Source organism: Dermacentor andersoni, chromosome 6 (assembly GCF_023375885.2).
Source record: "Dermacentor andersoni chromosome 6, qqDerAnde1_hic_scaffold, whole genome shotgun sequence".
NCBI lineage: Eukaryota > Metazoa > Arthropoda > Arachnida > Ixodida > Ixodidae > Dermacentor > Dermacentor andersoni.
This window is the reverse complement of record NC_092819.1, coordinates 36090059-36104011: the sequence shown is the minus strand read 5'-3', so window position 1 is coordinate 36104011 and position 13953 is coordinate 36090059. Positions and strand designations below refer to the sequence as shown.

At 50.1% G+C, this 13953-nt stretch overlaps 1 long non-coding RNA gene across 1 annotated transcript in view; it reads right to left on the bottom strand.

The window, feature by feature from the left end:
- Positions 1–671: 671 nt before the first annotated feature.
- The window catches only part of LOC140218957 (uncharacterized), a 137378-nt gene continuing 124096 nt past the window's right edge, over positions 672–13953 (bottom strand). Inside the window, exons 4-5 of the long non-coding RNA XR_011895141.1 lie at positions 3415–3483; positions 672–1600 (exon numbers count right to left, since the gene is read on the bottom strand). This is a non-coding gene — a long non-coding RNA (uncharacterized lncRNA). The remainder of the gene's footprint in view (positions 1601–3414; positions 3484–13953) is intronic.

The following is a 13953-nucleotide window of genomic DNA, read 5'->3' as shown; positions in this document are numbered from 1 at the left end:
TGCACGACAAATTTTCGCCGGTTAGCAGTCGATGGCTAAGAATAAAGAGAGCGACGCGACAAGTCGTCGAAACGGGGGTCTTCCTTTTTTATCCCTCATTTATTTAGCCGTGCCGTTCCATCTATGCACAGCACTCCTCTTATCGACGTGTCAGAGGGATAGACCAACCCCGAGCTGTCACTCTGACGGCTGAATTGATCAGCTGCCGTGGAAGCGGACTGACAGAAAAGTAGACACCGCGCAGGCACTATTCTGGTCGTATGAGGCGATAACAAAAGATAATCATCTCGCCGCCCGTAATAGAAATTCAGGCATGAATGCTCCTCAACCAACAGAAGCAGCAGTCGTGCAGCGTCTGGCCAAACGCGGCGACGAAGTCTCGTAGTTTGGAGTATAATTGACGTATAGGTTGTCTGCATTAATTTGAACGAGGTGAAGGGACAGAGAGATCACGCAAGAGAAGAATAAAAGGAAACGGAGACGTCTTGGAAACGTCTTCCACATCAAAGTCGAAAGTTAACATTCTCGTGCAATTCCTTTGCACCTTCTTTCCTTCGTTGTGTGCATCAACGCGAAGGAATTTTTTCGACAAAAATATTTGGTGTATCTCAGACAATGTGTGGCGTCGCTTCAGTTTATCATTTCATATATATGTATATATATAGTACACCCGTAAAACTGTTGGGCCAATAGGCGAAGCCATAAACCGCTTCGAACGTACGTGACTGACGATTGTCCTATGCTGTCACCTGTATACGCTCGCAGTACAGGCGAACACAAAAGACGGTGATGTACGTAATGGCACGGTGGTTAACCGTAACAAGTCTAGTACGGTGTCGCGTTATCTTCTGTCGCGCTTAGCTATAAGCACAACAGCGTCGATTGATTTGCAACGCAGGCCGCCATGACCACAGATCCATCGCGGCGAGCGCGGAATCGAGACCGACTGAATGCACAGCGCGGAAGTCGACCGCCTACAAGCGCGAGAGCAGGTGCACAACGCGAGTTCCTTTAAAGAAATTTCATTGCTACCGCAAATCTCAACTCGGCGTTTTCGGAAAGTAAACTCGTTCTTCGCAAGACAGTCAAAGACACGCAATTTCATTCGCGACATACGACACGGTTCAACCACCGGTAAGTCAAATTTTGGCAGCTCAAGTAAAACGCTAAGAGGAAAAAAGCAAAAGAAAGAAAGAAAGAAAGAAAGAAAGAAAGAAAGAAAGAAAGAAAGAAAGAAAGAAAGAAAGAAAGAAAGAAAGGGAAAATTTGGCAGCAGACATGGACAGCTTCATTATAAAGACTACGCTCCAGGAGACCTGTATGGCACTGAGAACAAAATAAAAGACAGCCACGGCTGCTTTAACCTCGAAACTACCCGCGAAGCGATTGAGAACAGGTGGGGCGAATACAAAGGTTCTTTTTTTTTTTACTCTCTTTTTATTATTCCACAGCAGAGAAGCTTTGTATCGGAGCTTTTAGAAATATAGGAACGTATCGCCGAGCGAGCGATCGGGCTGGCAGAGCGTGAAAAAGGCAAACGAAGAAGGAAGGAAACGGAGCCAAGTCAATTGCGCAAATTCCGCTTTTCCCAAAACAGGATCTGTGGAAAAAAAAAAGAGAAAGAAAAAACTAAACACTGGTCCCTTGTCTTCTACTACAATGCGCGTGCGCAAGGGGCTGTGATGTTCCCGCCTCAATGGCTGAGCAGCTGCGGCATCTGCCACCCTAAACTACCACATCTCGATACCTCAGCTGCAGCTTTGAAGCGTAAAACAACATACATAACGCAAACATGCGTGCGTGCGTCTTTCTATGGTTGTAAAAAATTTTTTTTAAAAAGGCAGTTCCGTGCGTGTGAGCGAGAAGTATAAGGTGAACTGCATGTGTGTACATGGGTGATGACACGCACGCACACGCGGTCATTTATCCGTCCTAAACAATATGTTCGACTGAATGAACCGCATTTCTTTTGCGTATACACATTATGACCGAAAGTCGATTAAACTAAAACCACGCACCAGGACTACGAAGGTTTCCTCGATACCTCACCAACAGCTATCTTATACTGGATGCCGCCTATAATCGAGAAAACCTGGGACAACTCCAGTGCACACTACACTTTACGCGTGATCGAGTTCGCAGCGACGAGAAAAGCCGCGAAGCGTTTTAGTATAACCACGCAGTTGGAACATATGACAAAGCGCGCAAGCTTTAGGCATCCCAAGCAGCGCCTCCCTCCTGCGCGCGCCCACTCTCTTTCGACACTGAAATAACGGAGGAGTTTATGAAAACATCAAATGTCAGACAATCATCCGCGCAACGTAAGCACGAAAGACGCGCAACTTTAATACAAACCGGCATTCATCGGAAGGATGCCCGACTGTACACATAGCAAAAGACGATCCATCGCGTGGTTTCCCCCTACAGCGCAAGGTTTGGCCCTTGCCGAGAATACAGAGGGGAAGCCGGACGCCAGTGCACGACGCGACGGTCGGTGCTAGGTCATTACATTACGCGACAGCGAGCGCACCAAAGATGGGTCACGTGCGGGGGGAACGACGGGAAGCCGTTAAATATATATCGCAACGCTGCGCCGGCAAGGGCAACTTCGAAATCACGCCAAGTGCCACTCCGCTTCACAATAAACGGGCATGACCCTGGCATGGAAGCTTATATGAAGGCTGCTTCTTCGTTCAGCGTGTAATAAATAAATGCGAGAAAAAAGAATTATTTGGTTAGACGTGCACAAACCAGGATCTGATTATGAAGCACGTCGTAGTAGAAGACTGCGGTTAAATTTTGACCACCGGGCGTCCTTTAACGCGCAAATTCAATGGGGAGCGTTTTTTTTTTCTCTTTCTTTTCTTTCTTCTTTCTTTCGCAAGTAAGCGCGCACAATTCGAACGAACACGGAAAGATAGGCACCGCACTGGCGCTACTGGCAACTACAATTTATTCATACAAGAAACGGAAATCAGATAAAGAAGCAACGAAAATTTGCTGAACGCGACCGGAAATGCGCAACCGAAAACGATACAGTGGTGTCTGCCACTAGTAAACTTACATTGCGAGAAGCGGTTATTATTTGTCGTCCTTTTTCTGCTTCCTCCTATCTTTCTTTTTTTCTTTTTCAATGCGTGCGCTCATTTAAACCCGCAAATATTAACCGACTACACCAGCTAGATTCTTCTCTTCAGGTATACGCCCAAAACTTCAACTATACGGTTGGCAGTGAGTAAACGACACTACCGCGTGAGGGCATACCCGCTATTTATACAAACGCGCTGCCGGTTGGTTGGCGCCAGTGAATTGAGGTCTTCTCCGCTCCGTGCACGCTATGTAAATGTGAAGCAAAGCGCGTGCAGATAAACTTGGCTGCTCTAAAAGGAAGGTCACGATGCACTGTTCGCTTACCTGCTTGCAGGGTTCCCACCCCTCCCGGGAAAGTGCCGCGGCCCGGGGTCCTCCACAGGCCCTCCCTCTCTGCACCAAGAGGGACGACGAGAAAACGAGATAACCATGAGCACACGGGGCACGCGACTAAGAGCAGGAGAAACAACAAAAGCACGGCCCGCAAAAGCAACACAGCGATCGCACGCTGCACCAGCGAGCTCCAAAAAAGTGCAAAACGTTGCTCGGACGGTCGTACAAAGCTCTCCAATAAAAAACAGTACTCTGCTGGCAGGTCCTTCGTCAAAGAGAATCCGTTAGTTGCGAATTGAAATCTATTTTCGTGCGACCACGTTTCCCCGAAAATGAGGTTAAAGTTAGTTAAAGCCAACGGACGATAAGCGATATTCCGTAAGCAGGCTTTCCCACACATTAGACTTGCCCTGACGAAGAGGGCCAGGCTCCCACCGGGTGGCACTGTTAAACCTGAGACACGCATTTTGAAAGCTTGGACGACAGTGCGGGGAACGGAAGGAAGGAAGGAAGGAAGGAAATCAACTTTATTCAGGTCCTGCAGGCCACGAGAGCTTTGGGCTCTCATGGAGTGGGCGTCTCCCACGACGGAACCGGGAGGTTGAGTATCCTGGCGGCGTCGTGGACCTGCTGGACGGCCCAGAGTTGGGGAGCGAGTTCTTCGCTCCGGATTGCCTCTTCAAACTTGCGCTTGTCCTGTTCGTAGTTTACGTGAGCTTGCGAGCACGGCCAGAGTAAATGATAAACGTTAAGGGATGTATTGCAATTGGTGCAATAAGACTTGTCGTAGAGCTCAGGCATGTAATGGTGTAATCTGTTTTGAGTGGGGTATGTGTCTGTTTGTAGCATTCTGAGTGTAACCGCTTGAGCTCGAGTGAGCGTGCGGTGTGGCGTGCTATATTGTCTGCGTTGTAGGTAGTAGTGTTTAGTGACTTCGTTGTATGTAGTGGGCGCGTCCTTATTCTCCGAGTGGTCGGGTGAAGCCGCGCGGTCAGTGAGCGCGCGCGCAGCCTCGTGTGCCGCCTCGTTAAGGTTGGGGACGTCGCCGAGCTTTGGTCCTAAGTGTGCCGGGAACCAGTATATGAAGTGTTTCTTAATCTCTTTCTTTGAAACAATTTTGAGAGCCTGTGCGCAGACCGTGCCCTTCTGGAAAGCCCTGATAGCGGCTATGGAGTCGCTGTAGATATGGGAAAGATTGTCGTCGGTGAGCGCAACAGCGATCGCAACCTGTTCGGCCTGTTCAGGCTTCCTTGCAATTACCGTGGCTGCATATCTTGTGGATCCGCGGCCGTCCACAACCGCCACTGCGAAAGCTTTATTTCCCGTGTATGCCGCCGCGTCCACAAAAGCTGAGCGTTCACGGTTCGCCAAGGCTTGGTTAAGAAGGAATTGTCCTCTCGCTTGTCGTCTGCCCCTGTTGTTTTCGGGGTGTACGTTTCTGGGTATAGGGCGGACCGTGATCTTGGCGCGTATGTCCCGTGGGAGGTCCGCAAAGTCTTTTTCTATGTCTCCTTGTGCAAAGCCTAGCTTCTCTAGGATCGTGCGCCCCGGAGGCGTCGTCGAAAGCCTAGCAAGCTGGGCGCGCTGCTGGGCTTCGGCAATTTCTTCCAGGGTGTTGTGCATGCCCAGGTGCCCCAGCTTCTCGTTGCTGGTGCTGGTTGGAATGCCGAGGGCTTGCTTGGTGACCTTTCTGATTTGGGCATTCAGTCTGTCTCTTTCGGATCGTGTCCAATTGAGCATTGCCGCAACGTATGCGAAGTGACAGGTGACGAACGCGTGTATGAGTTTGATGAGGTTATGTTCCTTGAGGCCCCTGTGTCTATTGGCAATTCTTCTGATGAGCCCAATAGCGTTGTTGGTTTTGGTGATGAGCTTCTGAACCGTAGAGGCATTGACGTCTTTAGTCTCTACGATCATACCCAGGACTCTGATTTTGTCGACGCACGGTATGGCGTGTCCCGAAGTGGTTCGTACGATAATTTCTTGATTATAGTCGAAGTCTGACGAGTATGGCCTGCGGCCTTTCTGCGTGGGTCTGCGTACGAGCAGCTCCGACTTGGTAGGCGAGCATCTGAGTCCTGTGGGAATTAGAAATTCTTCTATGGCGTTCACTGCTTCTTGCAAGATGTCCTGCACCATGCCCGGGGTTCCTTTGGACACCCACATGGTGATGTCATCTGCGTATATGGTATGCTCGAGCCCGTGGATCTGCCCTAGTTTCTCAGCAAGTCCCGCCATGGCAAGGTTGAAAAGCATAGGGGAGATGACCGAGCCTTGGGGGGTGCCCCTGCTCCCCAGCGAGAGTGTCTCCGTGGAGAGGTCGGCAAATCGGAGCGTAGCCGTCCTGTTATCTAAGAATGACTTGACGTACGAGTGGAACCTAGCTCCGAGGTTGAGTTCGGAAATGGTGTCCACAATGTATTGGTGAGAGAGGTTATCGAACGCTTTCTCTAGATCCAAACCAAGAATGGCCTTGGCGTTTCTAATGGGGTCATCAATGATTTGGTGCTTGATTAAAATCATGGTGTCTTGAGTTGATAGACCGGGTCTAAATCCGATGAGGGTGTGTGGTAACAGTCCCTTGGTTTCGAGGAATCTGGAGATTCTGTTTTGAATGGCGTGTTCCGCCGCCTTACCCACGCACGATGTCAGTGATATAGGTCTGAGGTTCTCGACGCCCGAGGGCTTGTTGGGCTTTGGAATGAGAACCGTGGTGGCGTTCTTCCATTCCGGTGGGACCCTGCCGGAAGCCCAGACCTGATTGAACGGAACGGAAGGCGGCGGCAGGAATGACGTCACCAAGTCCGCACGTGTACAACTTAATTACGATTTTAGACCGAAGTACACCATCTTGGTTATGTCCGACCAAGCGTGTGGAGAAACGCCCTTGCAGGGTGCGCGTGTAGTCCTTTACGTACTCCCGCGTGAGGAGTTGAAGTCAGCGTAAGATATAAGTAGGCAAAAATACACCAGAGGAGAGAAACGCACTTCTACTGCTGGAAAGACAGAGAGGTCAGCCTGAAGCTCATGCTTCTGACAAGAGGGAAGAGGTAAATCGGACAGATAAGGAATAGAAGAGGAAGCTGATCGTACAAAGGGTAAAGATGACGGCAAGCAAATGCATGATGTCACACACACGCGTGGTAATAACGATGTAGGCTAACGGCGAGCAGCTAACATTGTATCCACCGCCTGCACTATACTTGCATTGTTGTTTTAGCCAATGGCGAATTATCGTGAAGCTCTTTCGTGTCTTCCCCGAACTTAGTGGAAGGTTTTGCAGCACAGCGACCCTGCAGAATCTGACGGGCAGACACCGCGGACATGTACCTAGCTGCCGTTATTTTGTCTCAGGACATCATATACTAAAACTCGGGCTGGAGATACTGCAGCATGCATTCGCATTCCGTGACATATGGACGCACAAGAAAAATGCTAATAGAGACCGCACGTAGAGTTCCCTGACCGGCTTTGTCAACTGTGCGAAGCTATACTGCGGAAAAATATTCGTCATTGTCAGCTGTTATTTGTTATTTCCTTTTTAAAGGTTTACTGTAACACCGGTATCATGCCGCAAATTAGTCATCCTGCTCGCCTGCAAGAACTTCAACACCTGCTGCAAGTTCTAAAGAGTAAGTGGCTCGATTATAGTAACGTTTAAACCGATTGATCAACCCCATCGCTCCATTTCGAAACTATACAGGGTCACCTCTGTTTCAGCTATGTTAAGCCCACTTTACGGACGAAGATAGCATGGCCAGGTTCAAGGGTCAGAACTAAATAGTATATAGTAATTGGTTCTTAAAGCAAATAGATTAGATAGACAGAGGAAAAGGAATGGAAGGAAAACTGCTGACGACTGCAGTATCTGTCTAGCCCACTCTGCCAACACCTGAAAAGCGGTCGGGAGTGAGGGGGGGGGGTAAATTGATAAGGAAAGAGGATAGAGTAAATCATAACTATTCACAGATGTACAACATAGCGACTAGGTATAAACCTATATCCATAGCTCGCTTGCGGAGTGACTCAGAGCTACGTCAAGGACGGTGTGGTCTGCATGCGGCACCCGTAGCCACATGGTTGAACTTTTGCGTTGCCCGTGCCTCCGAAAGCAGAACTATAACTACGGGCACACGGAGGGCGGCACGCACGCACTTTTGTCTTTTCATCATTCAGTCAGCTAATCGGGCCGTCGATCGAATTTCTATCGCGCATTCTGGACTGAAGCAACTGCCCCGCGGTTCCCGGAATAGTACACAAGCGTCCGCTTAATTCGCGCCGCCCTCGCTTGCTCCTCGCAAGACGCGAGCGCGGCGGCAAGGGCCGACCACAGCTACACTCACGACAGACCGATGGGGGCGCGAGATCGAGAGACGGGTCGGGTTATCGCCGAGGTGATCCCTCATCTGGCGCTCACACATCAGCGAGATGACCCAATGGCTGGGCAGGGCGCGTTCATCATCGCCGCGAGCACTGGTGGACAGAGGCGCCGCAAACGGGCTCCAATAAACGCCCATTGTCGACGGCTCGACGAAAGAAAAAGAAGGCACAGGGAAAGGCCTTATTCGCGGGGAGATCGCCGAGAGCTCGACTATATAGAAACGCAAGTATATAGAATAGGTGCTATATGTGGCTATGCGAAAAAAAGAAAAAAAAAACACACAGTTCCGACACGACGCGGAAGACTATAAACGGCGACGCGGATCGAGGCAGCGCGCACATTACATCGTATCGCACGCGGAGCTCAATGCGCGACCGCAAATAGCGGAGCGGATCACAAAGGCGCGTTTATACACACCGCCCAATGCTTGATGTTCAAGCATAGTGCTATTAAAGAAGGAAAGAAAGAAAAAAGAAAAGGAAAAACAAGCAACGAGCACAACGTTGTGTAGCTCATAGATCCGACGCGGAAGCGCAATAAACCGACGTTGTGACGTCAGTTGTGCGTGTTCGCAGGTGTGTCGCGAGGCCTACGAATAAGGGTGCGAAAGGCATAGCAGGGGCACCGCGAGTTACGACGCCTGACAGCGCCGCGCGGTGAGATTTCCGCTTTGCGGAAGACGACTCACTCACAGCTCTCAGCGCGAATTTCTATACTTGGGAGAGGCCTGGAACTATACATACCGCTTGCGCTGTGCGCGGGCTTCGCGAGTCACTCAATTATGGGAACACGGATAACTCGCGAGCACACCAAAGAGAAGTGCCCACTGCATGACCAACGAGTGGTCACGTGTGCGCTACAACAAAAGCGGCAAACAAATGATCATACTTTATAAAGATGGCTACCACTTGGCTGCGGCTTAGTTGAGGAGGGGTAGATTTTCATGAAGAGAAAGGAGGAGAGGTCGGCCTAAAGAGCGTGTCTCTAGCCTGCTACTCTTCACTGGGGAAAGGAGAAGTAGGAAATACATGGAAAGGTATAGTGGCGGGTGATTATGTTATGGTACAATGTACACGTTGTCCAATGTGCGGATGCGCACTGTAGACGCAATACACGCAAGAGTAATCTTGTCCACACAGAAAGTCATCTTGTCACAAGTTGAGAATTCACTCAGTGGTGCTGGCCTGCCGTTGCTAGTTACGTTCGTTAGTGAAAACAGCACAATACACGTACGAGTGAAGTGGCGACACGGAGCTTGTGTAGTCTGCTCTGTCATCCATCTGTTTTGCGCCGTTCCCAGTTCATAACACATTGATGAAGCTCTCGCTGCACTTCGAGGTTTGGTTCTTTGCCTGTTGGCACAGTTTCCCGCGAAAATGGCAAAAGGCTCGATGAAACCACGTATAGAAAAAAAAAAAAAAAAAAAAAAACCTGACTCCGCGAGGTGTCTGGATCCTCATCAGGTGGTATCTCACAATAGAGCAGACAAAAGCCTCGCGGACAGCGGCGACCGTCTTCATCCTGCAGACACTTACTTGCTGCTATGAGCAGCTATATATACATACAGCTGAGTCCCGGATTCGACTTCCTCGACAACAGGGCGTATGCGCGCCTCGCACCCGTCGTCGCTTAGTGAAAATTCACGGTCGCCGAACAATGGCACGGCATGTGCAGGACCGGTTAGCTACACGGGGCGTGTAGCTAGACGGATAGCGACTGTGGAGCAGGCAGAATTAAGAAGAAGAAACAGTTTCGGTAACGAACTGCAACGGCCCGGCTCTAAGTGCGCTCACGACACGAAGACAAACGACCCGGCCGCTGTTTATTCGTAGAAGCATCCAAGAAGCGCGCGCAGTATACGCGTGCGCAGGCGTGCAATAATGTGTATATACCAACGCGCGCCTGAAACAAAGCGCGCGAACAGGCGTTTACACACCGTCGCGTGCGCATAATGAGAAAATCAGCGGGCGAGAAGAAACGAGGAAGAGCTGCGGCGAAGAAAGATGAACGCGCAGGCGGGCACAGGCAGGCGAGTAGTATATACGCACAGGCACCTCGGAACCCGTCCGCGGCATCCATAGCGCGCGGCCAAACGCCATATAGGTGCGCGCACGAGGCGAGCATCGACAGCGAAAGTAGGCCAGCCAGCGCGCTATAGCGAGAAGGCTGGCCAAGATGGACCCGGCCTCCCCCACAACATCAGGCCGGCACACAGTCCTCATCACCGGCATGCAGCAGCAGAAGCAGCAGCATCAACAACCGCGCGCTCGCACACGGTGGGCGGTGCGAATGCGTTGCACTCATCACATTGCGAGTATACAACGGTCGACAAAAAAAAAAAAAGAAGAAAGAAATACGAAGAAAACAACGACGTGCGTATACTATCCCCGTTTATAATGACGGGGTCCAACTCGGTGGCAGGTCCCTCGCGAATCGTCCGATACGGCACCGCGCGCCGTCGCCGACGTCGCCGGCCGCCTCGCGCAGAGGGCGCGAGATGCGAGAGCGTATAGTATATACTCTCGCGGGGCAGCGATTTACGCACTCATCGAGAGCCGCCGCGCGCGCATGCAGCGGTCCGTGAAATCGCGCGCCCGCAACGTGAGGAAGGCTACATAGAAGCGGGTGGAGGCGCGCCACACATATACGAGGCTGCCCGCATACGCACCGCGCCGCGTTTCGGGTCGTCACGAGATGCGCGAACCTCCTCGAGTGCGGCTCGCGGAGCGTGCACTTATCGAGAGGGGAGAAGGCAAGGTGTGCGTGCGCTGAGCGGTTCGAAAAACATCGTCGCTAGTAAAGCGCACCTTTTCGAACACAGCTCCATTTTAGTAGCTAAGAAGGCGCCATATATAGGTTTCTTTCTGGCTATGTAGACTCAACGAATATACCAGTATGTGCTGGGACAGGCCCCGCGGGCGCCCGCAAAAAAAGAAAAAAAAAAGAACGAAAAAGAGAGTTGGTTCGTTAGCACGCTGTTGCTGTTTTATGAAAACATTGTTTTAAGGCAATGAAAAAAAAAATTAAAGGTCGGCATTATTTAATTTCCTTGCCTATCGGCGGATATTGCAACGGTCACGCAACCTAGGACAGGGCAGAAAGATGCAGGGAAGTGAAGAGAGAGAGAGAGAGATTTTCAGAAAGAGCAGGGGATTAACGCTAAAGCGCAAGGGAACATAAGGGCAATCAAATAGATACAAAATTAGTAACTAAATAAACGCGCATGCTCGACGTGCCTATTGGTGCTTTACCGTGGACGAAGGCAGTACACAGTTGTGGAGCGCACCCGAGTGTTTCTGCTCGTCCGCTGGAAAGCGCCATATATCAGTTAAAGCTCGATCTAACGAAACCAGAATTTACGAAGTTCCCGAGCTAACGAAGAAATTTCTATTCCCCGGCAGGCACCGATACGGTTCAATGTTGCAATCAATCCGAATTAAGGCAACTAACTTGGCCAAACTCCGATGTAACGAAGTTTTTCCTGAACTAAATGAGTAAACAAAAAATGCGGTGATTTCTTTCTAATTTAGACACAGACGGGTTTTTCTTCGAGCGTGCGCCCTAAAGCTAACGCGTTAAAACATCTAGGCGCCCCAGTCGCTGCCCTAGCTTTATTTTGACGATCCGCCGCACCCATGCACTGCGGACTCAACACCGCCTCGGTAGGGGGCGACGGTATAGTTGCTTTCGTTATTTTATGGTTTATATTCAACAGATGATTGGATTAGCGCCAAACGCGATACCGCGGTAGCTTTTGCGTGTCGCCACGTTACAATTTTAGATTTCGAAGCACAGAAAAAATCCTTACTCGATTTTACAAACTTCCCGATATAACGAAATAATTCGAGCGTGGTCATCAGTTCGTAAAATCGAGTTTCAATCGTATAATCCTGTCGCTGGTCTGTCGAAAACAAGAAACGCAGATGATCATCTGACGCAGCGACGACCTCGTTACGATAGTGATCAGCTGATAGCGACAACGAAGATTTGCGCCATCTTTACTACTATAAGTGACTGCCAAGACAACAAGATTGCAGGAAGGCGTATCCGTACGGCTATTTACAACATAGAAGAAGCCAGTCACTGCATTAATCAGCCAAGATGAAGCCTAAGAGGTCTCGTATTGTCTTAATAGATTGCTGTTTTATAGCGATAATGTATGGCCACTCCAAGTGAATTTTTGCCGTCGGCGTCGCCGTGAGGTCCCGTATAGATTTGTGCAAACTAACCAAACGTCATCCTCTTATCTAGTACTGCAACAATGTGACCCATGATACTTCTTCAGAGGGAAAGAAAGAGAACAAGAACGGGAAATGGAGGGAGGTCAACTAGACGAGCGTCCGGTTTGCGATGCCCCATACACGGGTGGTAGGAGTAGAACGACACACAAGATGTCGAACAGGTTGTTTTATTGCGATGGCAATTATATGGACACGCTGGGCGAATTACTGGCGTCGTCGTCGTGAGTTTCCGCATATATTTTCATAAAGAGACGAAATGCCATCGTCGTCTTCAGTACCGCAACAATGTGACCAACGATACTTCTTGAGAGAGGAAGAGCGAGAGAACAAGAAGTGGAAATGAAGCGGGGACAACCAAACGAGCGTCCGGTTTGATATGCCCCATACACTGGTGGTAAGAGTATAACGACGCAGAAAGTGGCGCCAAAGATCAACGAAGTGCTGGAGCTCGCTGCATTCTGCGATGAAAAGACGACCTCGACGCGGCTTGCAGTTAATGGCAGCAGAAAGACTGCGTTGGCCAGCGATTGTTACAAGGACGCGCTTTCAGGCATTAACGCACATTCTGTCCAAGTCGACAGTAAAATTTGGAGGGTACTGATTTGCCTGACGCGTCCAGGTTGCCCTGCCAAGTTACATTCAAACGCACGGCATCTCACTGGGATAGCGTAACTTAACGCACTTTGTCACAGACGCCGCAAACCAGCCGATAGCTGAAATCTTCTCTACACAAGAACCTACCTAACAGCCCCCCCCCCCCTTTTTTTTTTCTTTTTTGCGCATTACAATGCTGCCAGATGCCTTTTGGCAAGCAAGGCAGCTTCGGTGATAGATCGCTTAGAGCACGCCTACGTGATTTCTTCTTCACCGAGTATAATAGGCTAAACGGATGTATTATAGAAGCAAGAAAGGACAATAATGGTACCGTGCACAATCAGCCAGGCACGTTTGCCTCCTTGGACCGACGACGTCGCGAGGTCATCGGAAGCTTACACAGCCTTCCAAACGCCAGCACCCAAAACCAGTAGGGGAAGCGCAATGCTCCAGACGGAGGCGTGGTCCTAATAGAGAGAAAAAATACGAGACGGCCACTGCAGGGCGTAGTTTATACTATAGCGTGGACGCGGGTCAGAACCATCAACGTCAGCAATTCCCTGCACAACACTTCTCGGACTGGCAAAAATACCGACCCATGCTGCTGCTACCTTTTACAGCCTATCCACTGAAAAAAAAAAAAAAAAAAAAAATTAAAGAGGGGCGAGGGGAAGAAAAACGAAGAAAAAAGGGAAGTGGGCTAGAGTGAGGGGAGGGGGACGTTACGAGCAGTCCCGAGTAAACACATAAACGGTCAATGGTCACCGAAGCGCAAGAAAAGGGGGAAAAAACTGAAAGGCTCATTTTGTTTCGTCTTATGTCGCGCCGGCCGGCCCTTCGCTGCGCGAACGGGAATGCATCACGCGCCGCATGCAGAGCCATTCGAGGGAGTCCTTGGCCTCTTTCAAAGCGCGCGCCTCAAACAGAGCACGGCGCGGTAATGGTCGCATTTGAAAGTGCAAAGGTCGCAGAAATATCCGCATGCAGAGGAGGAACGCCTGCAGCTGGAACATTACACGGGAAACGCCGTGGGGCTTAGAGCTGCAGTTGTATGCGCGCGCACAGTTCCTCCTGTAACAAAAGACGAGCGGCGCGCTGCGCGCACTTCTCCAATGAATGCTGCAAGCACTGCAAGCGCATCGCCCCAACACCGTCGCACACATATCCCGCAATGACTAATGCACAGCCGCGTTACTTTCTTATTTTTTTTTTTATTATTTAGCGGAAGATGTCTGGACGTGGCTGCCGAAACGGTAAAAACAATAGCAACGTGATGCTTTTTTCTTCCAGAGAGATAACTTTTCTGTCTTATCT